Source organism: Leucopleurus acutus (assembly GCF_964270905.1).
Source record: "Leucopleurus acutus genome assembly, chromosome: 17".
In the NCBI taxonomy this organism is placed as follows: Eukaryota; Metazoa; Chordata; class Mammalia; order Artiodactyla; family Delphinidae; genus Leucopleurus; species Leucopleurus acutus.
The window spans coordinates 59,396,288-59,420,832 of NC_139159.1; the positions used below are offsets into that span (position 1 = coordinate 59,396,288).

Consider the following 24,545-nt stretch of genomic DNA (forward strand, 5'->3'; position numbering starts at 1 on the left):
AATCTACTAGCATCAATTTGTTGTGTATCTTTACAGTTCTTCATGCATGCTTTTATAATAATACACATATATAGGTACTATGTAATATAAACATCTGTATTTTTGTAAACGTAAAAATTCTCTTCACAAAATCTAGGTAGTATTGCTTTATATATATATAGTAACTTGTACTATACTGTCAATATATTCTATAACTTGCTGTTTTTTGAACCAAACAATAATTTTGGAGATATTTTTGAATGTCCTTGTATCCTTAGCAGAAAACATAGTTATAATGATTTCTTTAATACACTTCATTTGATTTAATATTTGTTTTTATCTGTGTCATAGTGACATTGGTCTATCATTTTTCTTGTGCTGTTCCTATACAGACTTAATATCAAGGGAAGAGGTTAGCAATTTTCCAACATTCACTAGTCTTTTAGACTAGTTTGCATAACAGGAAAATTGGATCCTTGAGTGTGACAATTTGCCAAAAATGCTGACTGAGCCTGGTATAATTTTGAGATAGGTATCTGACTACCATTTCAATATCTTCTAGGGTTACTTTACTATTAAAGTTATTTTTTTGGGGGGGAGGCAATATTAGCAACTTATATATATATATGTTAGAGAAGTGCAATTTTCCAAAGTTAGTTTAGTAGTAATAGAATTGTGTTACAAAATCTTTAAATATCTCTTTACAAAGATGTCATAAACTTTCTCACTCCCAATGCTATTTATTTGTGATTAGTCTTCCAGTTTTCTTTGCCTCATACTTAAAAAACATTGTCAAATTTACTAGTCTACTCAAAGAACCACATTTTGCTAATCAATTCCATTGTTTTGATTTTATTTAAACATCTTTTATTTTTATCTTTTTGGATTCCACCTTCAACTCTCTTTTGCATTATTTTGCTATTCTTTCTCCACCTTCTTGAGCTGAAGTCTTAGGGTTTGTTTTTATATTAGTTTATTTTCAGTCTTTCTTGTTTCCTTAAAAAAATGTTTTTTAGTCTATAAATTTTCTTCAGAGTACTGTTTTGATATTTAGAGCTTTTTTTGTTCACTTCTAAATAGTCTGTAATTTCCATTTTGATTTCCTCCTTAACTCATAAATAATTTCAAGGTGTTTTTAAATATATGGGTCTAGGCTATCATTTTGTTTCTGATTTCTAATGTTATTGCTTTAATATTCAGTATAAGTATATCCAGCCTCACAGAGGATAAATCAATAAAATATATTCAATTCAATTTGCTATTATATTTGTTAAATTGAAATTATATGACCTTGGTTAATTTTGTCTACCCTCTCTGATAATTTCTAAAAGAACTGTGTTAGAAACTTGTACAAGTCTCTGAGACAGCCTCATCCACCAGAGGACAGACAGCAGAGCAAGAAGAACTACAGTCCTGCAGCCTGTGGAACAAAAACCACATTCACAGAAAGACAGACAAGATGAAAAGGCACAGGGCTATGTACTAGATGAAGGAACAAGATAAAACCCCAGGAAAACAACTAAATGAAGTGGAGACAGGAAACCTTACAGAAAAAGAAATCAGAATAATGATACTGAAGATGATCCAGGACCTTGGAAAAAGAATGGAGGCAAAGATCGAGATGATGCAAGAAGTGTTTAACAAAGATCTAGAAGAATTAAAGAACAAACAAACAGAGATGAACAATACAATAAATGAAATGAAAAATACACTAGAAGGAATCAATAACAGAATAACTGAGGCAAAGAACGGATAAGTGACCTGGAAGACAGAATGGTGGAATTCACTGCTGTGGAACAGAATAAAGAAAAAAGAATGAAAAGAAATGAAGACAGCCTAAGAGACCTCTGGGACAACATTAAAGATAACAACATTGCATTATAGGGGTCCCAGAAGGAGAAGAGAGAGAGAAAGGACCCGAGAAAATATTTGAAGAGATTATACTCGAAAACTTCCTTAACATGGGAAAGGAAATAGCCACCCAAGTCCAGGAAGCAAAGAGAGTCCCATACAGGATAAACCCAAGGAGAAACATGCTGAGACACATAGTAATCAAATTGGCAAAAATTAAAGAAAAATTATTGAAAGCAGCAAGGGAAAAATGACAAATAACATACAAGGGAACTCCCATAAGGTTAACAGCTGATGTCTCAGCAGAAACTCTACAAGCCAGAAGGGAGTGGCATGACATGACATGAAACGGAAGAACCTACAACCAAGATTACTCTACCTGGCAAGGATCTCATTCAGATTTGATGGAGAAATCAAAAGCTTTACAGACAAGCAAAACCTAAGAGAATTGAGCACCACCAAACCAGCTCTACAACAAATGCTAAAGGAACTTCTCTAAGTGGGAAACACAAGAGAAGAAAAGGACCTACAAAAACAAACCCAAAACAATTAAGAAAATGGTAATAGGAACATGCATATCAATAATTACCTTAAATGTGAGTGGATTAAATGCTCCAACTAAAAGACAGGGGCTTGCTGAATGGATACAAAAACAAGACCCATATATATGCTGTCTTCAAGAGACCCACTTCAGACCTGGGACACATACAGACTGAAAGTGAGGGGATGGAAAAATATATTCCATGGAAATGGAAATCCATCCAAGAAGAAGATGTAACAATTATAAATATATATGCACCCAACATAGGAGCACCTCAATACATAAGGCAACTGCTAACAGCTATAAAGGACACTACAAACAAGACAAAAAGACAACCCTCAGAATGGGAGAAAATATTTGCAAACGAATCAATGGACAAAGGATTAATCTCCAAAATATACAAACAGCTCATGCAGCTCAATATTAAAAAAACAAACAACCCAATGCAAAAATGGGCAGAAGACCTAAATAGACATTTCTCCAAAGAAGACATAGATGGCCAAGATGCACAAGAAAAGCTGCTCAACATCACTAATTATTAGAGAAATGCAAATCAAAACTACATGAGGTATCACCTCACACCAGTTAGAATGGCCATCATCAGAAAATCTACAAACAACAAATGCTGGAGAGGGTGTGGAGAAAAGGGAACCCTCTTGCACTGTTGGTGGGAATGTAAATTGATACAGCCACTGTGGAGAGCAGTATGGAGGTTCCTTAAAAGACTAAAAATAGAAATATAATATGACCCAGCAATCCCACTCCTGGGCATATACCCAGAGAAAACCATAATTCAAAAAGACACATGCACCCCAATGTTCACTGCAGCACTCTTTACAATAGCCAGGTCATGGAAGCAACCTAAATGCCCATAGACAGACTAATGGATAAAGAAGATGTGGTACATATATAAAATGGAATATCACTCAGCCATAAAAAGGAACGAAGTTGTCTCATTTGTAGAGACGTGGATGAATCTAGAGACTGTCATACAGTGTGACATAAGTCAGAAAGAGAAAAACAAATATCGTATATTAACGCATATATGTGGAACATAGAACAATGGTACAGATGAACCAGTTTGCAGGGCAGAAATTGAGACACAGATGTAGGGAACAAACATATGGACACCAAGGGGGGAAAGCGGCGGAGGTGGTGTGATGAATTGGGAGATTGGCGTTGACATATATACACTAATATGTATAAAATGGATAACTAATAAGAACCTGCTGCATAAAAAAAATAAATAAAATTAAATTAAAAAATTTAAAAAAAAAGAACTTTGTTCAAGTTCCAAACAGAGTATGAATTTTGCCACATTTCCTGGTAGCTGAATCAAGCTCACTTACATAGTTCAAACTGCATTGTGTCGTTCAATTTATTTAGCAAATATTTATTTGAGAACCCATGATGGGCCAGATTCTCTTCTAGGTACTATGTGGACTAGATCAATGAATAAACAGACAATAATTCCTGCTCTTCAGTGGTGTATATTCCATTGGAAGTTCACAAATAATAATAAATAAAAAGTGTTATTTTAGAAGGTGATGGATGCTCTGGTGGGGGGGGGTGGGATGATGAGCAGGGAATAGCAGGGTTACAGTGCTAGGTGATGGTGGCATGACATTGTTGTTAGGCTCAGAAAATTTTATTCCTCTTATACCTTACTGAAATTTTTTCTGTTATTGAAAGACTAGGTTATTCTTCAACTGAAATGTCTTTCTTTTGCCCTCAATATTGAGTGATAATCGGTAAGGTATAGAATTTTAATTCAAAATTATTTTCCCTCAGCATTTTGAAGATATTTTTCCCTGGTCTTTTATCCATCCAGTATTCCTGATAAAAAAATATAACAAACTGATTTTAATTCTCTTTGTAATTAACCTGTTCCCTGCTCCCTCTCTTCCCTTCCCATAGTTGTTAGGATTCTTTTTTAGACTTGCTGTTTTTAAATGTCACTATCATCTACCTAGGTACTGTTTCTTAAATTTTTGTTTTTAACTTGGTACTTGATAGATTTCTGCTGTCAAATAACCTGTAACTTCTTTTTTTTCAGTTCTAAGAAATTGTTACCATTATTTCTTTTAAAATATTATTTTGTATACACACTCATCTCTCTGGAACTCTTTCACATTAAACATCAGAATTTTCAGATTTAGCCTTCATGTTGCTCGATCTTTCAAATTTTCACTTAAAAAATTCTCTATTCTGCATTCTAGAAGTATTATATATGTAAAATATGTACATATATTATAAATTCAAATTTATTAATTCACTGTGTACTTTTATCTAATTCTAATTCAACCTATATACTGAAAAATTATGTTATCATTTCTTGAATATTTAATGATTTATTACTTTTTATTATTTCATAACCTCCTATTATTTGTTCATGGATACAATTCCCCCCTTTATTTTTGTGAGGATATCTAGTACAATTTTTTTTTTCTTTTTACTGTTTCCTTGGGTACAGGCAGAAGTGTGCTTCAAGAGCAGCAGACTAAAGTTTCTTCTGAAGCAGCATATTTGAAAATATATTTGGTGAATCATAATGGTTGTCAAACTTATGATGAAAAGTGCAGGAGGAATTTATTTGGGGGAGGAACAAATTAGTTGGTTTTGAACAAGCTGTCAAATAAATGTTTTTATTTGCTTGCTTCTGTAAACTTCAGGCTTATTTCTTCTAATGTCAGAATCATGTCATACTTCTAGGTATAAATTATCTCCTCTGTTGATCTGTGGTGCAGTCCACTTTTATGGTCTTCATCCTGAGTTGGGATGAAGACCCCTCTTGATAACTGCATTTGACTCTGATTCCATGTCTGGGCATTTGGCTCTGTAGCTGAAATATTTTCCTCTGTAGCAATTACTACAGTTTCTCAGGATTGCCAGTGGCCTCTTCTGTGGTGGCTTCTGGCCCTGATGAACAATGGCTTCCTTGGCAGAAGCTACAGCAACAGCAGCCAATGGAGGCATTGGTTTATGAAATTCTCAGCTTACCTCTATATTCCATATATATATATATATATGTGTGTATATATATATATGTTTATTTATATTTATTTATCTCAGAGATGCCCTATGGCCTTATAATAAATGAAATGTTCTCTTCCTATTCTTCAACATCAGTGTATTTCTTTTTAATATGTTTTCTATCATCTTTGGGTTAGCATTGAGAATAAGTGCTTACTCTGTTATACTATTTTGAAACCTTATATTTTTCTTTGCTCCTTTAATACAAAATTCTTTAAATTAAGAATATATTTTCAAATGAAGGTGTAATTTTGAAGCTGCAATGCTCTCTTAGACTGAAAGACAATAGGCAGTAAGGAAAATAAACACATACCTACTGTATATCATTGCCTTTGAAATTTTTTTTCTATCCAGGAGGCAAGACTAATATCTGAACAAATAATTCATATGCAACATATCAGTGTTATAATAGAGTTTTGTACAAAAATCAATTATTAATAATAGCTGCTATCATTTGTTGAACATTGAAATTGTATTGACATTGTGAAAATATTTTTTAAACACATTCGTTATATAATTTAATCCTCGTAACAGCCATGTGATGGAACTCTGTCATCTCCATTTACTAACAAGAAAAATAAAGGTCAGAGAAGTTAATTAATGCTATAGGCTGAATATTTGTGTCCCCCCAAAATTCATATGGTGAAACATAATCCCTGATGTGATGATATTTGGAGGTAGGGTCTTTGGGAGGTGATTAAGTCATGAGGGTGTAGCCCTCATGAATGGCATCTCTGCCCTTATAAAAGAGGACTTCAAAAGGCTCCTTGTCTATCCTGCCATGTGAGGACATAGGGAGAGGACAGCCATCTGTGAACCAGGAAATAGGCTCTCACCAAACACTGAATCTGCCAGCACCTTGATCATGGACTTCCTAGTTTCCAGACTGTAATGTTTGTTGTTTATAAGCCACCCAGTCTATAGTATTTTTGTTATAACAGCCAAAACAGACAAGATGTTAACTTGCCTAATTTCACAAAACTTATTGATAGTAGAGTTTAGGGTCTGTCTGAAGCTAAAGTCTTAATCACCAAATTATTGCAAAGAAATTTCCATTAATTAATTACCCACTTATGAAACATTTATTTAGTTTCTAATATGTTTCAAAAATAATACTAGCCACTAGGGATATAAAGACAAATAAGATGTAGCCTATGCCTTAAATGAGGGCACAAAGGAGGTACAGCAAAGTCCCCTTGAATCGGTGGTTGGCAAATTGGTAAAGGTTTCACAGAAGAGGTGACCCTTGAACTATCTTAGAGTTATTTCACTGTGTGAACTGGGGAAGAGTAAGGAAGGAAAGGTATCCCAGGCGGAAGGAGAAGAGCAGTTTCAGAAAAGATACAAAGTCTTTTCCCTTTCCTTTCTTTAGGTGGGGTGGCTTGGTTGGGGTTAGGAGGCTGTCTGAGTCCATTTAAGATACTGTAAGAGAATACCATAGACTGAGTGGTTTGTAAACAACAGAAATTTGTTTCTCACAGTTCTGAAAGTTGGGAAGTCCAACATTAAGGTGTCAGCAGATTTGCTATGTGGAGAGGGCCGATTTCCTGGTTCACAGACATATGTCTTTTTGCTGTGTTCTCACATGGTAGACAAGGGGCAAGGGAGCTCCTGGGGTACTAATTCCATTTATCAGGCTCCACTCTCATCACTTAGTCACCTCCCAAAGGCCCTACCTCCAAATATCATCACATTGGGGATTAGGTTTCAACGTGTGAATTTTAGGGGGACCAAATATTCAGCCTATAGCAGAGGCAGTGATGGTGGTATCAGGAGTTGAGGAGGTAGTGAGGTCAAGTAAGTGACAGTGTGGCTAGAGGCCAAACAAGTAGAAACAAGGCCAAGGAAGCAGCCAGTAAGGTTGTAAGATTAAGTATATATTATGGGACTGTGCAAATCATAAATGTATTGAGGATAAGGGTAACTAGACTTCTCACTATCAAAAAGGGGATGTGGAAAAAGGGAAGGCTACAAAATTCTGAGGGGTTGAACTAAAATTGGAGAAATTGGTGTTAATTAATGTTTAAAATATAGATATACATAGATAGAGATGACTGTGTGTATTATGTCACACATAATGCACATATATTTTCTAGCCTCATCCACTAAGTACTAAAAGCAATAAGTACTCATAGCAACAAGTACATGAGTGCCCACATTTTGGTGTCCAAATCCCATTCTTCACTAAGGGGAACCAGGAAGTCTGCTTCCAGGGTTGGTCAAGGAAAAGTACAAGACAAAACTGGAACACTTGTTCTGTCAAGAAAAGTGCTTAAAGAATGATGGGGACACATCGAAAAGACATAGAGGTCAGCCTGAAGGAGCTACACTAGCCATTCTAGGGCAGCTTAATCATCAAAACAACGATAATGATGGATTACAACTAATTGAATAAAATTCAAATGCATAAATCCATCTGATATAAATAAATGGGTAAATAAATGGAAGAGAACACTCTGTCTCCATGTAGAATGACAGTTAAAAAAATTGGAATTATTAAAAATAAAAAATCAACATTTGACAGCCTCACAGCGATTTTGGATTCTGGTGAAGAGAATCCAAGAGGTGAAACTGGTCATGTTACCATGAAAAACCCAGAAGGCACTAATTTTACTAGGTGGTCAAGGATCACATAACCAGTGTGAATTATAGAGACATTGCCTCCTGATGCAATGCACTAAAACAAGGAGCATCATTTCTGTCAAGAATGCATGGCTGAGGGTACTTCCCTGGTGGTCCTGTGGTAAAGAATCTGCCTTCCAATGCAGGGGACGCGGGTTCGATCCCTGGTCAGGGAACTAAGACCCCACATGCTGTGAGGCAACTAAGCCCACGTGCCACAACTAGAGAGAAGCCTTTGCACTGTGTGGGAGGATCCCGCATGCCGCAACTAAGACCCTGATGCAGCCAGATAAATAAATAAATATTAAAAAAAAAAAGAATGCATAGCTGAAGTCTGGATATGAGGAAAGATTGGATGGACCCAGATTAAGGGACATATTCCAGAATGAAAGGCCTGTATTCTTTAAAGCTATCAGGGTCATGACAGACAGGGAAAAAATGAGGAATTCATTCAGATTGAAGTAAATGAAAGAGACACAACAAGTAAATGCACTGAAACTTCATGGGTTGAATCCTGACAAGAAAGGAAAAAGAGACATTTTGGGGTAGTGAAATTTGAATGAGGTCTGTGAATTTTTTGGTAGTGCTATATCAATGTTGATTTTCTAATTTACTCTTTTGCTATTTTGGAATTGCACTCCTCATTAGTCCATAAGCTTCTCCTCAGCCTTTGTTTCCTAGAGAACCAAAACTAAGATAAGTGACCTAAAACTGGCAAACAATTAGTAAACAAGGTAAGGGACTAGGTTATCTAAAGGTCTCAGAACAATAAGATTATTAGCTGCCATTATTGAGAGACTATTATTTGACAGGAGGTTTGCTAAATACTATAACTCTGTTTACTCATGTATCTCTTATTGCAACACTGAGAGCAAGGCACTATTTATTCCATAGGTGAAAAAATGAGGTTCTGAGAGGCTAACCAAAGTCAAATATGTAGAAATAGCTCAATTGAGTTTCTATTCAACATCTACTTGACACCAATGACCACACTCTTTTCCATTGTTCAATGTTGCTTGAGAGAAAGGATGGAGAGAATACTGTGAGCCAGGCACTGGAATAATGCAGGAAAGAAACATATGAACTTGATTCCAGTATTGGAGCAGAAAAGACAGAAACATTAATTTTAAGAGAGGTTTTTGTCTTGAATGCTTCAACACACCAATCTCACCTTTATGGTATTAGCGTGATTTTAAAACTATTCAGATCTCTTCAAATTCCTTACTATGGAAGACCTTTATGATCTAAGCCTTTCCTGTTTTTCCTACCCAGTCTGCCACCATTTTCCTACTAGCCTCCAAAGTGTCAGGCATGTCAAGACACTCGCTGTTCCCTTTCACACCTACATGACCTAAGGCATGACATCTCAGCTGGGACAGAAGACAGCCAATTTGTAACACCTGGGGAAATTCCTATACGTCTCTCAAGGTCACACTATACCTCTTCCATAAAGACTGCCCTAAGCTTGTAACTATAGTCACTTACTTCTTCTTTGGGATTCTATAGGCCTTAGGAATACTTACATTGGTCCATACATTTTACTATAATAATTTATTCACTCATTTGTCTCTTCCCATGAGTTTTTATTCCACTTCACATTTCAAGTGTCTATACACACAGTGACGACAAATATTCATATATCATTTAGGTGTCAGGCAAAGGTCTAAGCACTTGTTACATTTAACCTTGACACAATCCTATGCACCCCAAAGAGATAAGTAACTTGCCTAGAGTGACACAATTTTAAACGGCAGACCTGGAATTTGAACGCAGATGGTGGTTCCAGAATATGAGTACTTATGCACTATACCTTCTCTCAGAGCCCGATGGTCAAGAATCGTTGTGGAATATATCAAGAAAGAAAGAAGGTAATAAAAATTAGCATACAAAAGTATGTGGTTCTATTAGTAAACGATATAGGCGATCACAAATTCTCATAGAGAACTATATATACAGAAAATCATAGAGTAACACATTCCAGCTATGTCTTTTGAATGATTTAAATTTTACAGTTGTCTTATAATTGCAGGAAATTTGTGCTAGGTATTTTGTTTACCCCTCAAGAACAATTCTTTACCCTCTACTGCCCAGAGTTTTGTGCCCCAAGGTTGGGAGTAAAGGCTGAACCACATCGACCCATAATAGACAGGCTCCTATACTACTCGACTTTCTGTCTGTGTAACCAGTGGTCCGGAAACAGAACACACTGGCAGGAGAAAAGATGAGAAGGCTGGGAGGAGAGTGCAGTAGAGGTATTTTCCCCCATCTTCTTCTCTGCCGGATCAACATGGAATGGCTGTGTTCTTTTTTACTGAAAGGCACGCTTATGTCAGGCTGTCCTCTCCATACAGCAATCCTCTGAGCTCTACGAAAGTGATAATGGCTCCCCACTGTCACCAGCCATGGATACTGCATAGCCCCTTGTTGGTTTCCTTAAGATCTGCCCACACACGGCCAGTGTGAAAGTGCCATTTGTTACCTGCATTGTTCCTGACTGATAGAATACAATTTACCATTGAAAACTCAATGCAACACCAGAAGAACTTAGTTAGCATCCTACTGATTCTGGATTTTATTATCTTATGATATTTTGTTTCTTGGAATATAAAGTGGGGGTGAGATTTCTTTAACAAATGTTGCCTCCGGTGGGAGTCACCTAAATACTGTGCATCATTCACAACTAAATTTGGAGAGAACAGAATGAGTATCCATTCCCAGGGTAAGAGGCTGGCACCCATGGAGTACCAACCTGGTTCTGCTGTTTCTCCCTGCTGTGGAGGCAAAGAAATCAGAAACTGGAGAAGAGGTACTGAAATAAATGAGGGTGGGAGGTCAGATGAAACTTAAGCAGAGCACTTGGGAAGGCTCTCCTGCAGTGAGTTGAGAATAAAATAGGAAATAAGGTTTAAATGGCAGTGGTTGAAATTTGTAGAGCAGGACTCTTTCAACACCTTTTTTTAGTGATCAAATAACTTTGATCCTTGATGCCTAAAGTAATAGACTCTAATTTTAAATTCAATCAGATTTCCAGCCAAAAACTAACATCTGGCCTTAAAGTGACATGGAAATTCCCATTAATCAATCTCTGACCTGACAACAGTTGACACTGTAATTTAAATACTTCACAGAGGAACTGTGTAGGTTAAAAGAAAGTGATCTGTAAAACTTGCAGTTTTGCTGATTCTTAATGTTAAGAAGCCTCTTGGGAGTCTCATTACCTTAGCAACAGGCTTACAAAGGTAGTGAAATATAGAAACATGCAGCTAAAAAAGACCTTGTGAGTTAAACTCTGTCTCACCTTCAAGGATCTCAGACAAATGAGACTACAGTCAACATTTAAGGAGATTTTGAGATGGAAAGCTATAACTTCCCAGGCAAAGTAATGAAGGACATATTTGCAATAATGTGTAAAGTGTTTTACAATCATGATGAAAACACTGACATTAAAAAGTATGTGCATTGCCATGTGTAAAACAGATAGCTAGTGGGAACCTGCTGTATAGCGCAGGGAGCTCAGCTCTGTGCTCTGTGGTGACCTAGATGGAAGGGATGGGAGGGGGGTGGGAGGGAGGTCCAAGAGGGAGGGGATATATGCATACATATAGCTGATTCATTTTGTTGCACAACAGAAACTAACACAACATTGTAAAGCAACTATACCCCAATTTTTAAAAAAAAATAAATAAAAGCTTCAGATTAGCTACAACCATTTAATAAAAAATCCAGAATTTTTATCCTAAGAAAAGACTCCCAAATTTTACCATTTTGCATAGGGCTGGTGTAGAAGAACATCTTGCAGCAAGTAATTAAATAATATACTGTTTCGTCATACTGTATAGCAAATAGAGGCACTCAAAACAAATAAACAAACAAACCCTACTCAATTCTTAAACATATTTCACCTTAAAAATTATTGAACACCTTAATATGTTCAATAGAATTAGGAACTTGTGATAAAAACAATGAGCTTTTCTTTGGTTCTAAATATGATGCTATTTGACATATCATTAATTTGGAGATGGCAAACCATTTATATTCTGTCACCTTCATGCCCAGGTCTCAAATTTGGAGGATAACTGAGGGGGCTATAGTTAATGTCTGTGTATACAATGAATTTCCAAGCCTTCACAGTTGCCATGGTCTGAATGCATTCCGGCGAAATTCAAAGATGATGCCATTAAGAGGTGGGGACTTTGGGAGGTGGTTAGGTCATGAAGGCAGAGCCCTTATAAATAGGATTAGTGTTCTTAGGAAAGAGGCTCCAGAGTGACCCCTTCTCCCCTTCCATGTGTGAGGAGGACACAGCAAGAAGGCACCAGCTGTGGACCAAGAAGAAAACTCTCATGTTGACCATGCTGGAGCCTTGATCTTGGACTTTCAGCTTCTAGAACTGTGAGAAATAAATTTCTATTTTTTATAAACTACCCCATCTCTGCCATCTCTGGTATTTTGTTAGAGCAACCAAACCAAACCAAACCAAAACAAAACTGAAACAAAAATGAAAAAACAACCTAAGACAATAGGTATGGAACCTACATGAACTCGTATTATGTAATATTTTCCTCCTACACAGTTATTTATCAGACTTTTTTCTGGCCATGGCTTTCCTGGGGTTTTGGGTAAGACCCTACTTAACAATTATAACTCCACCCTCTTTCTCTCTTTCAAGAGAACTTGTTGGAATACAAGAGAGTGGGACCAAGGTTGTTTTTCAAAAATGAGTAAGTATCCTCTCATTTAATTAAAGAGAAATAAATAAAATTTTTAAAATTAAATGAAAGAAATAAAAGTAAATAGATAAAAAAAGATAAAAAACGCCAAAATGAAACAACTTCAAAACTGAGAACATTAATAATGCTTAACCAAGTAGTTCCCTAGTATATACATTTATTTGATTGTACAAAACAATTTAATGAGACTAGGTAGGAATCAATTGAAGAAAAAACAACAACAAAAAAAAAACACTTCTTGCTGTTCCTGATGATAATGAAGTATCTTAGTTCAGGGAATTTAAAAGCTAGTCTTACTAACTTAGTATAATCAGTTAATCTCAGTTCAATTTTTACTAAGGATCTACTATGTACCAAAAGTTGTGCTAGGAACTATGGACACAAAAAGATATATGTCATTATCTTGGTCCTTAAAAAAAAAAAACGCATGGTATACCAATTCACATTCCCACCAGCAGTGCAAGAGTGTTCCCTTTTCTCCACATCCTCTCCAGTATTTATTGTTTCTAGATTGGTACAGCCACTATGGAGAACGGTATGGAGGTTCCTTAAAAAACTACAAATAGAACTACCATATGACCCAGCAATCCCACTACTGGGCATATACCCTGAGAAAACCATAATTCAAAAAAGTCATGTACCAAAATGTTCATTGAAGCTCTATTTACAATAGCCCGGAGATGGAAACAACCTAAGTGTCCATTATCAGATGAATGGATAAAGAAGATGTGGCACATATATACAATGGAATATTACTCAGCCATAAAAAAAAACGAAATTTAGCTATTTGTAATGAGGTGGATAGACCTAGAGTCTGTCATACAGAGTGAAGTAAGTCAGAAAGAGAATGACAAATATCGTATGCTAACACCTATATATGGAATTTAAGAAAAAAAAATGTCATGAAGAACCTAGCGTTAAGAAAGGAATAAAGACACAGACCTACTAGAGAATGGACTGGAGGATATGGGGAAGGGTAAGGGTAAGCTGTGACAAAGTTAGAGAGAGGCATGGACATATATACACTACCAAACGTAAGGTAGATAGCTAGTGGGAAGCAGCCGCATAGCACAGGGAGATCAGCTCGGTGCTCTGTGACCACCTGGAGGGGTGGGATAGGGAGGGTGGGAGGGAGGGAGATGCAAGAGGGAAGAGATATGGGAACATATGTATAACTGATTCACTTTGTTATAAAGCAGAAACTAACACACCACTGTAAAGCAATTATACTCCAATAAAGATGTAAAAAACAACAAAAACAAAAAGAACTCATGGTACATAAGAGCTGCCAAACAACTGAATTCAGGATATATAGATAGATAGAGATCTATGTCTATCTATCTATATCTAGATATATAGAGATATTTTTTAAATTTCTTGACACATATTTTTAAGTAAAAGAGAATGAACTATGCTCTCGTCAGCACCTATGCCACAAAATGTAAATGTTTTAAAACTTCAAAATGATTTGAAAAGTTAAGTGCATTTCCTATATATTTGAAGATGAAATGTAAAGTGACAAGTAATCCCTCCTTCCTGACTTGCCCTGAGGTAGTATCCTTAAAACTTGACCCACTGTTTATACTTAGGGTCCTTCAAAAGACTTTCTTAGCATTTGTCTTAAATTAGCAACTAAGTACAGGGTCTGTGGCAAAAGGACAATGAGGAGGGCTGATTGAGATTAGGAAACCCAGTAATACGCTCAAGGGCATTTTTATAATAAACATCTCAAATCAGTTGATGCCATCAACCAGTAACCCAGCTAACTATAGATAGTGTCATTATCAATTTTTTCAGGGACAGTGACCTTACTCATTTATATACATTCATTCTTTCATTTGTTCATTCAATCCTCTATTAGTATGTTCATTCAAGAAAAACGTATTAGAATTGTACTATATCCCAAACATTGGGAATGTAGAGGTAAGACAATCTATCACTGCTTACCAGGAAAAGACAAGTATGCAGATACATATAAAAGTATGATAAATAATGTAGTTTTACAATAAGATATATGCAAAACATGAGGAGAAAATGAATAATTCTGCTTAGGAGTTGAAAGGCAAAATGATTCTATAAACTGAAATATGAAGTAAAATTAGGCAGATCTGCAAGGATGTGTGTGATTGGGTTTGCGGTATAGTGTGTGTGGTAGTTTGTGACATTTCAGGTAGAGGAAACAGTTTGATCAAAGGATGACAGTGTGAAACATCACATTTGGAGAAATTCAAGTAACTCAGTATGGCTGGAGTTAGGGTGCAAGAAGGGTAAGGTAAGAGATGAGGATGGGAGATGAGGGGACCCTGTGTACACTCTGAGGGACCTTTGACTTTATTCTAAGCAGAGATAAGCTATTGATAAGCATTTTGATGATGGACACCCCCCAAATATTCCACACATAGCAGACACACTAATCTCTTGTGAAATAAATGAAATATGGTACAGAGTCAATTAAAGAGACATGACCTCACTCCCTTTGGGACTTAAAGTCTAATACTGGAGCAGAAAAATGGAAGTATCAGGAAGCATTCCTTTTTATAAGAAGACTCAGTATAGCATTGTTCACTTCAACCTCACTTAACCCATCTATTCTTTAAATATTTTCTTTTGAAGTACACTGAATGAAAGACCAAAGTGAAATACAGATTTTTATCTAAATCTCTGTAGCTACATGTTTAAAAGAGTTTGCAAGCAGGGATAGATCAATATTTTTTGAACTATAATAGCAATCAAAGTAAATGGATCTTTCTTTTGAAAGTACCATAACTGTTAGCCTAAGAACATCATTCAAAGACTTCTAAACATTCTTGCTCTTACTGTATCTACCAGATGGTCAAAGGACATAAATTATTTGGAGGTATATCTATAAAGCAAGTAAGAAGAATCAACCACTCTTATTATTATAAAAGACAACACTGAAAAAATCCAGAGTGCAACAAATGAACAGAATATGGCTTTTGTTCTAAAAACAATAATGTTGATATAGTATTAGCCCTTTATGGAATTAAGTCCTGGGACTATCCACATAAGCTCTTTCAGTCAAAGAACAGGTATTGAGCACCAGTATGTGCTCACTGGGGAGCTCCTAGATGAATGGGCCTGGGTGTTTGCTCAAGGAGATAAACATAACATTTAATCAGGCATTTTGGAGCACTAATGATAAATATGAAAGCAACAAATAAAACATAATATTACGTCTCTGGGGCTGATTTCTTCATATAATTTGGGTCTCTGAGGCTACTATGATAACCACTTCTCCATTGTCTTAGTCTATATTTCAAGCTCTGGGAGTTCTATTTTCAGGAGAGGACCCTATATCTATCATATATATTTTAGTTTGAATTTGAATTATCATGTAACTTCTTGCAAGTTATCTGAATTTTAACTCATCTCAAGTAGTAAGATGAATGACTAATTTTCAAAGTACAACTTTTTGTATCTTTTCAGAGTAGAATTGATAGTGTGAGAATGGAGAAGACTAAAGATTTTGGAGTAAAGAAGTAAGACTTAAAACTAACCGGCAATCTATGAGAAAAGCAGATTCAAGTGAAAAATCTGGAGCTAGACATAGGAATAATTCAAGAAAAGTAAAGAGTATCAGAGTTGTGACCAAAACAGAGGTGAAAAATACCAGTGAAAGACAAATGATAAAACCTGTGACTTATTTGAAGTGTGAAGTACAGAAGGAAGACTAAACGTTGAAAATTATTATAAAAAATATTTTCTAAAGCATGGGTTCCTTGAGTTAAGAAGGATTCTGGAATAAAAAGGGGGCTTAATAGTCAAAAGAATTTATGATATACTTTGGAGAATGTTAAATGAATTTAGGTAGCAATTTTCAATCCTTTAATGTATTAATCTCCATTGTGAAAGTTTAAAAGGGGTATATAGTATATGGCTATGAGTTTAAAACTTTTTTTTTTTAATCTGGTAGACTGAATATACACATGGAAAATGGCCAGACTATATATGACAAGAGAACCTGACCCACATGAGAAGTCCAGGGAGCCAGACTACAACCTCTGCAGCAATCGGTCAAGAACAGTCAGAACTGGTCAAAGACAGCCAACTTCCCTCACTTTTGTTCTCACCTCCAACTCAGAATCAATCAGAGAAAGCCAAATATGCTGCTCAGATGAATCAGATAAGATGTTCTGCTCCTAGCTAGCACACCTCCAGGTTCCCCTTACCAATAATTTCCATCAGAGCAAACTGGAGGCCTGGTTTGCTTGCTTGCTTACTTCCTTCCCTCCCTTCCTTCCTCCCTTCCTCTCTTCCTCCCTCTTTCCCTTCTCTTCCCTTCCTTTCATCCTCTCCTCCTTCTCTCTCCCTCCCTTCATCTCTCTCTCTCTCTCTCACTGTAAAGGTTTCCCACTCTATTGACTGCCTTAAAGTTTCTGCTAAAAGCAAGTGATGGTCGCTGACTCCCTCGGTACAGTAAGCTCTGAATAAATGATCACAGTTTGTTTTCACGTGCATGGTCTTAATTTATTTTCAATGACTCCAGTACAGTTTATTTATATATACACACCAACATACACACATAAAAATAACTGCAAAATATGTTTCATAGAACAATGCATAACTCCATGAGCATACTATAAGCAGTACCCTCTGGCACTTTATATTCCATTCCATTCTATTTATTTAAAAAAATGCTGATTCTAAATTATTAAAATTATTTAATGGCCCACTAATAAATATGACTTTTACATTGCAAAGCAACACAGACTTTCTAAAGTTTATTTGACTCCAGAGTCATGTGTTCACAAACTATCTCTTGGGAATTGTTTCTACGGCTTACTACCCTTGGGAAAGGGTGTATATATTTTGAGCAGGGATTACTGGAAGAATGGGGATGTGATTAACAAGTAAGAAAATCAGAATAAGAACCTGTTTTTTAATGACAGGTATTTAGTTCAACATAATTCTGAGTAGGAATTACAGCTCAGAGAAACAGAAAAAAAGTACTGAAATCAAGAAAGAAAAGAGTTTCATAAAATTCTAGTTTTCTTTCTTGAGGCTTCTTTAAAGTTTATCCTTCCTCTCAAAGCAAGAATTTTGGTTTTCTGTCCTACTATCTACTATGAAATTGTAAGTATGCATTGGACAGAACAAATCTTAATAAAGAGAAAGTCTTGTTTATTAGAAACTGAAGGGACAGTCTAAATGCAGATAAAAATTTTAAAGAGGTTTAGTTCTCCCGGTTGAAAATAGAAGAGACTCCCTCTCACCTTCGTTTACCTTAGAGTTTTCACTGTAGAAAACTTGGAATTGTGAGTTCTTTCTGTCTTTTTCAAATGTGTATAAAACTTTTCAAATGCTACATAAGCCACTCGTCAGTCTCAAAGTTTAGGGATGTTTCCACAAGAACCTCTAAGCCATCTCTTTGAGATGTAATAATCAGGGAAGACAGCACCCCTATCTCCCCCTTTCTGCGGGAAGGAGGGAACCTAACTTTGGTGGGCACCTCACTCCAAGTTGAAAAACTACCTCCTGTCATAAAAATATGAGGGGCTTATTTTTCCTTTGGGTAAAGCCAACACGGATAGTCATTCCAATTACAGGTGAATTTAGGATGAATTATGTGTGGCAAATGGTGCTGTCCAGTCCATTTACTTAAGGACTATTTATCATTTATCTTTAGAACATGTATGAATGGATTATATCTAACTGACTATATGAAAGCATAAAATGTCCTTCTGTCTTTGCAATCTCTTTCATGGATTGCCTATGATCCTGGCTTAATGCTTATTAAATAATAAAACATTTCCTTTACCTACAGTTTCTATGGTGAGGTTTTCTGGGTTAGCAGGAGATTTTGTTTTTAATTTTATTTTCCCAACAAAAACCACATACAGAATTATAATTTTTTTTTTCTTATTGGAAAGTACTTCTATTTTTAAAGGTTTTGTTTTGTTTTTGTATTAAGGTTTGGTGTGAAAGAACTGGATGTGGGAGAAATAAAAGGAAAATTGGAGAAATATACAGTGGACTATTGTGAAGGATGCAAAGCCTAAATAATCCCTTACTTCATGAGTATTCTTACATTACACAGCAATTATATATATATATATATATGGTTTCTTGCTTAGAGTGGCTATAGTAGAGTTCTTTAACGTATAATATAGACTAAATAAGTCATAAAGTCTCTTCTAGCCACATGATTCTTTTTCATATATTATCCATGTTCAAAAAACAGAAGATATTTTTCATGAACAGCTACTTGACTCTTCCAAATGGCCTTTCAATCACCATATAATTGAATAAAAAAAACAGTCTGATGAAAAACTAAAGGAGTTTTAATTATACAAGTTTAAATTAATCCTACCTTTAGAACTTAGATTCTCTTTTGAAATCAGAATTTTTAACCTTTCCATAAATTAATCAAGAAAATATTTTAAAGCAGATTTATATAAATGGCAAACTAAATATTTATATTTTAAAAGAAATGATACAAATTTTACTTTTACTTGTAAGCATTCTTAAAATTCTAACATGATTCATGCTCAAATTCTCCAGAATAAATCTACTGTGTAAATCATGTACACAGGTATTATTTGCTTTATGAATTCTCATATGCATGTGTAAAGTCAAAGTCATACATCAACACTAAGATAAATATAGATACCCACACTATATCTATATGTCCTCAATAACAGACATTTCATATTTATTTTACAAAAGCATGTTAAAAACGAGACATTAGGCTCAAAACAGAGTCACTTGTGCTAAGCCCCACATTATCAAACCAAGACTTAATTACAGTTTCAGATCTCCTAGAAATGGAATCTTAAGCCAATCAATCAGGAATTACTTGATCAGCACTAGTTAGGTAATGTACCTAATAAACCATCACCATAACCAATCTGTTTTTTTGACTAGTACAACTGCTCCCTTCTGCCTATAAATCTTTCATTTTGTACAGCTCCTCGGAGCTCCTTTCTACCTACTACATCAGATGCTGCCCAATTCATAAATCACTGAATAAAGCCAATAAGATCTTTAAATTTACTCAGTTAGTATGCAGAAAACTATGACACTGATGAAAGAAACTAAAGATGATACAAATAGGCGGAGAGATAGACCATGTTCTTGGATTGGAAGAATCAACACTGTGAAAATGACTATACTACCCAAAGCAGTCTACAGATTCAATGCAATCTCTATCAAACTACGAATGGCATTTTTCACAGAACTAGAACAAAAAATTTCACAATTTGTATGGAAACACAAAAGACCCCGAATAGCCAAAGCGATCTTGAGAAAGAAAAATGGAGCTGGAGGAATCAGGCTCCTGGACTTCAGACTATACTATAAAGCTACAGTAATCAAGACAGTATGGTATGGCACAAAAACAGAAAGATAGATCCATGGAACAGGATAGAAAGCCCAGAGATAAACCCACACACATGTGGTCACCATATCTTTGATAAAGGAGGCAAAAATATACAGTGGAGAAAAGACAGCCTCTTCAATAAGTGTTGCTGGGAAAACTGGACAGCTACATGTAAAAGAAGGAAATTAGAACACTCCCTAACACCATACACAAAAATAAACTTAAAATGGATTAAAGACCTAAATGTAAGGCCAGACACTATCAAACTCTTAGAGGTAAACATAGGCAGGACACTCTATGACATAAGTCACAGCAAGATCCTTTTTGACACACCTCCTAGAGAAATGGAAATAAAAACAAAAATAAACAAATGGGATCTAATGAAACTTAAAAGCTTTTGCACAGCAAAGGAAACCATAAACAAGATGAAAAGACAACCCTCAGAATGGGAGAAACTATTTTCAAATGAAGCAACTGACAAAGGATTAATCTCCAAAATTTACAAGCAGCTCATGCAGCTCAATAGCAAAAAACAAACAACCCAATCCAAAAATGGGCAGAAGACCTAAATAGACATTTCTCCAAAGAAGATATACAGATTGCCAACAAACACATGTAAGAATGCTCAACATCATTAATCATTAGAGAAATGCAAATCAAAACTACAATGAGATATCATCTCACACTGGTCAGAATGGCCATCATCAAAAAATCTACAAACAATAAATGCTGGAGAGGGTGTGGAGAAAAGGGAACCCTCTTGCACTGTTGGTGGGAATGTATATTGATACAGCCACTATGGAGAACAGTATGGAAGTTCCTTAAAAAACTAAAAATAGAACTACCATATGACCCAGCAATCCCACTCCTGGGCATATACCCTGAGAAAACCATAATTCAAAAAGAGTCATGTACCCCAATGTTCATTGCAGCTCTATTTACAATAGCTAGGACATGGAAGCAACCTAAGTGTCCATCAACAGATTAATGGATAAAAAAGATGTGACACATATATACAATGGAATATTACTCAGCCATAAAAAGGAACGAAACTGAGTTATTTGTAGTGAGTTGGATGGACCTAGAGTCTGTCATACAGAGTGAAGTAAGTCAGAAAATGAAAAACAAATACCATATGCTAACACATATATATGTAATCTAAAAACAAAAACAACAACAAAAACATGGTCATGAAGAACCTAGAGGCAAGAAGGGAATAAAGACACAGACCTACTAGAGAATGGACTTGAGGACACGGGCATGGGGAAGGGTAAGCTGGAACAAAGTGAGAGAATGGCATGGACATATATACACTCCCAAATGCAAAACAGATAGCTAGTGGGAAGCAGCTACATAGCGCAAGGAGATCAGCTCGGTGCTTTGTGACCACCTAGAGGGATGGGATAGGGAGGGTGGGAGGGAGTCGCAAGAGGGAGGAGATATTGGGAGATATGTATATGTATAGCTGGTTAACTTCATTATAAAGCAGAAATGAACACACCATTGTAAAGCAATTATACTCCAATAAAGATGTTTAATAAAAATAAAATAAACTTGGACCTACTAAAGAAATAAAGAAAAATTACTCAGTTAAATGTTGTTTTTTTAACAAGCTTCCCTGGTGGCACGGTAGTTGGGAATCCATCTGCCAGTGCAGGGGATGAGGGTTTGAGCCCTGGTCCAGGAAGATCCCACGTGCCACAGAGCAACTAGGCCGGTGCACCGCAACTACTGAGCCTGTGCTCTAGAGCCTGTGAGCCACAACTACTGGTTAGGTAAAGCAGTTTGGTAGGAAATCAATTCATTTGAGTTTGGGAAGTCTGTTAGGTATCCAAATGGAAATATCAAGAAACCAGATGAGTGTCTGGAGCTCCAGAAGGAGGTGGCAATGCGAGTTGCCACATGGATGGTATTTAAAATATACAGCCAGATGAAATCACCGAGGTAGTGAGTTAGAGAAGAGAATAGGACAAAGGACTATAACATTACATGATTGGGCAGAGGAGGAGAAACAGTTTGGTAGACAGAGAACTCAGAGAATGTAGTGTTCTGGAAGACAAATTAATAAAAGTAGAGATGAAAACTGAACATTTAATGGTGACTTAAATACTGCTGATTTGTCAAGTAAGATGTTGTTGAGGCCCAGGGCAGGTTGCCCCAAAATATGCCTCAATGGTAAATTGATTATTTTGAATTGAAGTTACTTAAGAAATGGCCACTGCAAGAGGTAAATTCTTACCCCTCTTCTCTGTCTCCCTGAAAGCAGAAAATAAATCTTTCATGTAAAACGTGCCTTCCCCAAACCAAACTCATTTAACTAATTAAGTACTCAAAGCCTAAGTTTCTTTGTCCTGACCACTCACAAATTCACTGTTTCTTTGTCTACAAAGTATAAAAACTGCTTGCTTTGCCACTTCTTAGGTCCTGTTTCTATGAGACCTCCATGTGCACAAATTAAAATGTGTTTCTTTTTCTCCTGTTAATCTCTCTTTTGTCAATTTTATTATTAGCCCAGCCACAAGAACTCAAAAGGAGTAGAGGTAGAAATTTCCCCCTCCCCAGCAATGTGTACATCAAATCTACTGTTAGACACAGCAATGTGGAAGATATTTTTGACTTTGACAAGAGAAGTTTTAATGTCACGGTGGTAGTGAAAACCTGTTTGAAACAATGAATTTAAGAGACTATGAGGAAAGGCAAATCAGAGATAAGCAAGAATGACAAACTCTGCTGAGAAATTTTGCAGCAAAGAGAAGCAAATATATGGGGTAATAATAGGCAGCAGATGAAGCAGAATCAAAATAAGTTTTACTTTTTTTCCCTTTTTTATGGAGGGAAAATAAATCCATGTTTGTATGAGCATGGGAATGATCCCATAGAGACAGAAAGTTTTATTATGAAGGAGAAAGAGACTGGCTGGAGCAATGTTCTGGAGTAAGTTAGAGGCAGTGGGATTTAGTTTACTAGTAAAAGAACTGGCTTTAGGTAGAAGCATTGGTATTTCATTTATAGTAACAGTCAGGAAGATACCATGAATAGGTAAAACTTTGATATCTGTATAGAGCTGGTGGTAGATATGACATATAATTAATGTCATCTAAAATAAGATGAACACTAAAGGGAAACATGTGAATGTTAATTAGTTTCTTAACTCACCCATAGTAGTTCAAACGGAAACCAATTAAATCCCAATCCATGAAATCTAAATCTTTTTTTTTTTTTCCCAGTACGTGGGCCTCTCCCGTTGCAGAGCACAGGCTCCGGACGCGCAGGCTCAGCGGCCATGGCTCACGGGCCCAGCCCCTCCGCGGCATGTGGGATCCTCCCGGACCGGGACACGAACCCGTGTCCCCTGCATCGGCAGGTGGACTCTTAACCACTGCGCCACCAGGGAAGCCCTCTAAATCATTTTTGCACAACGTATTTATACAAATTAGTTTCTAATACAACTGAAATACATTTTTTTGTATATATTAAAAGGAACTGACCAGCAACTACTTTTATTTGCTTTTGCAACATCAATATATAGTACCTCAAAATTACATACCTAATTTAGAACAGACAAAAAACCATTCAAAGCATTTTTCAATCAACTATTATGTAAATTATAAAGTTTGAGTTAATTTGGATTTCAAGTCATAAAAGGTTTATTTCTTATTAATTTTTAACTAGCAAAAGGAGACTTAGGCATGAAAGGGGAAGAAATATGAAATTGCAACCTATACATGACTGTTGTGAGCATGCAGGCCACTAATTCCTGTTGAGAGATATTAGCAGTTTTATATAACTATTGTTCAGGTTGGCTAGGACACGATATTAACTAGCATATCACCTCTGCTTCCTCCTAGGCTTAATATACATTCTCACTATTTAGGCAATGACAATGATTTGGGCCAATAATCAAAATAATTTATGGAGAGCAAAGAAAGCAGTGGCAAAGCAGGGAGGAGTACCATGGTCTGAGTGTTTCTGTTCTCCAAAAGTTCATATGTTTAAATTTGAATCTTGAAAGTGATGGAAAGATGCTACCAGAAAACTACTAGAGCTGATTAATGAATTTGGTAATGTTGTAGGGTACAAAATTAATAGAAATCTCTTGTATTCCTATACACTAACAACAAAAGATCAGAAAGAGAAATCAAGGAAACAATCCCATTTACCATCACATCAAAAAGAATAAAATACCTAGGAATAAACCTACCTGAGGAGACAAAAGACCTGTACTCCAAAAAAAGACCTGTACTCCAAAAACCATAAGCTGCTGATGAAAGAAATAAAAGAAGACACAAAAAGATGGAGAGATATAACATGTTCTTGGATTACAAGAATCAATATTGTGAAAATGACTATACTACCCAAAGCAATCTACAGATTCAATGCAATCCCTATCAAACTACCAATGGCATTTTTCACAGAACTAGAACAAAACATTTCACAATTTGTATGGAAA

General features: G+C 36.0%; 1 protein-coding gene across 3 annotated transcripts in view; it reads right to left on the reverse strand.

Moving 5' to 3' along the window:
* CSMD3 (CUB and Sushi multiple domains 3) overlaps positions 1–24,545 on the reverse strand; it is a gene marked incomplete at both ends in the record, with an annotated part of 1,083,475 nt that overhangs the window by 438,999 nt on the left and 619,931 nt on the right. The gene's annotated exons all lie outside the window — the stretch shown is intronic.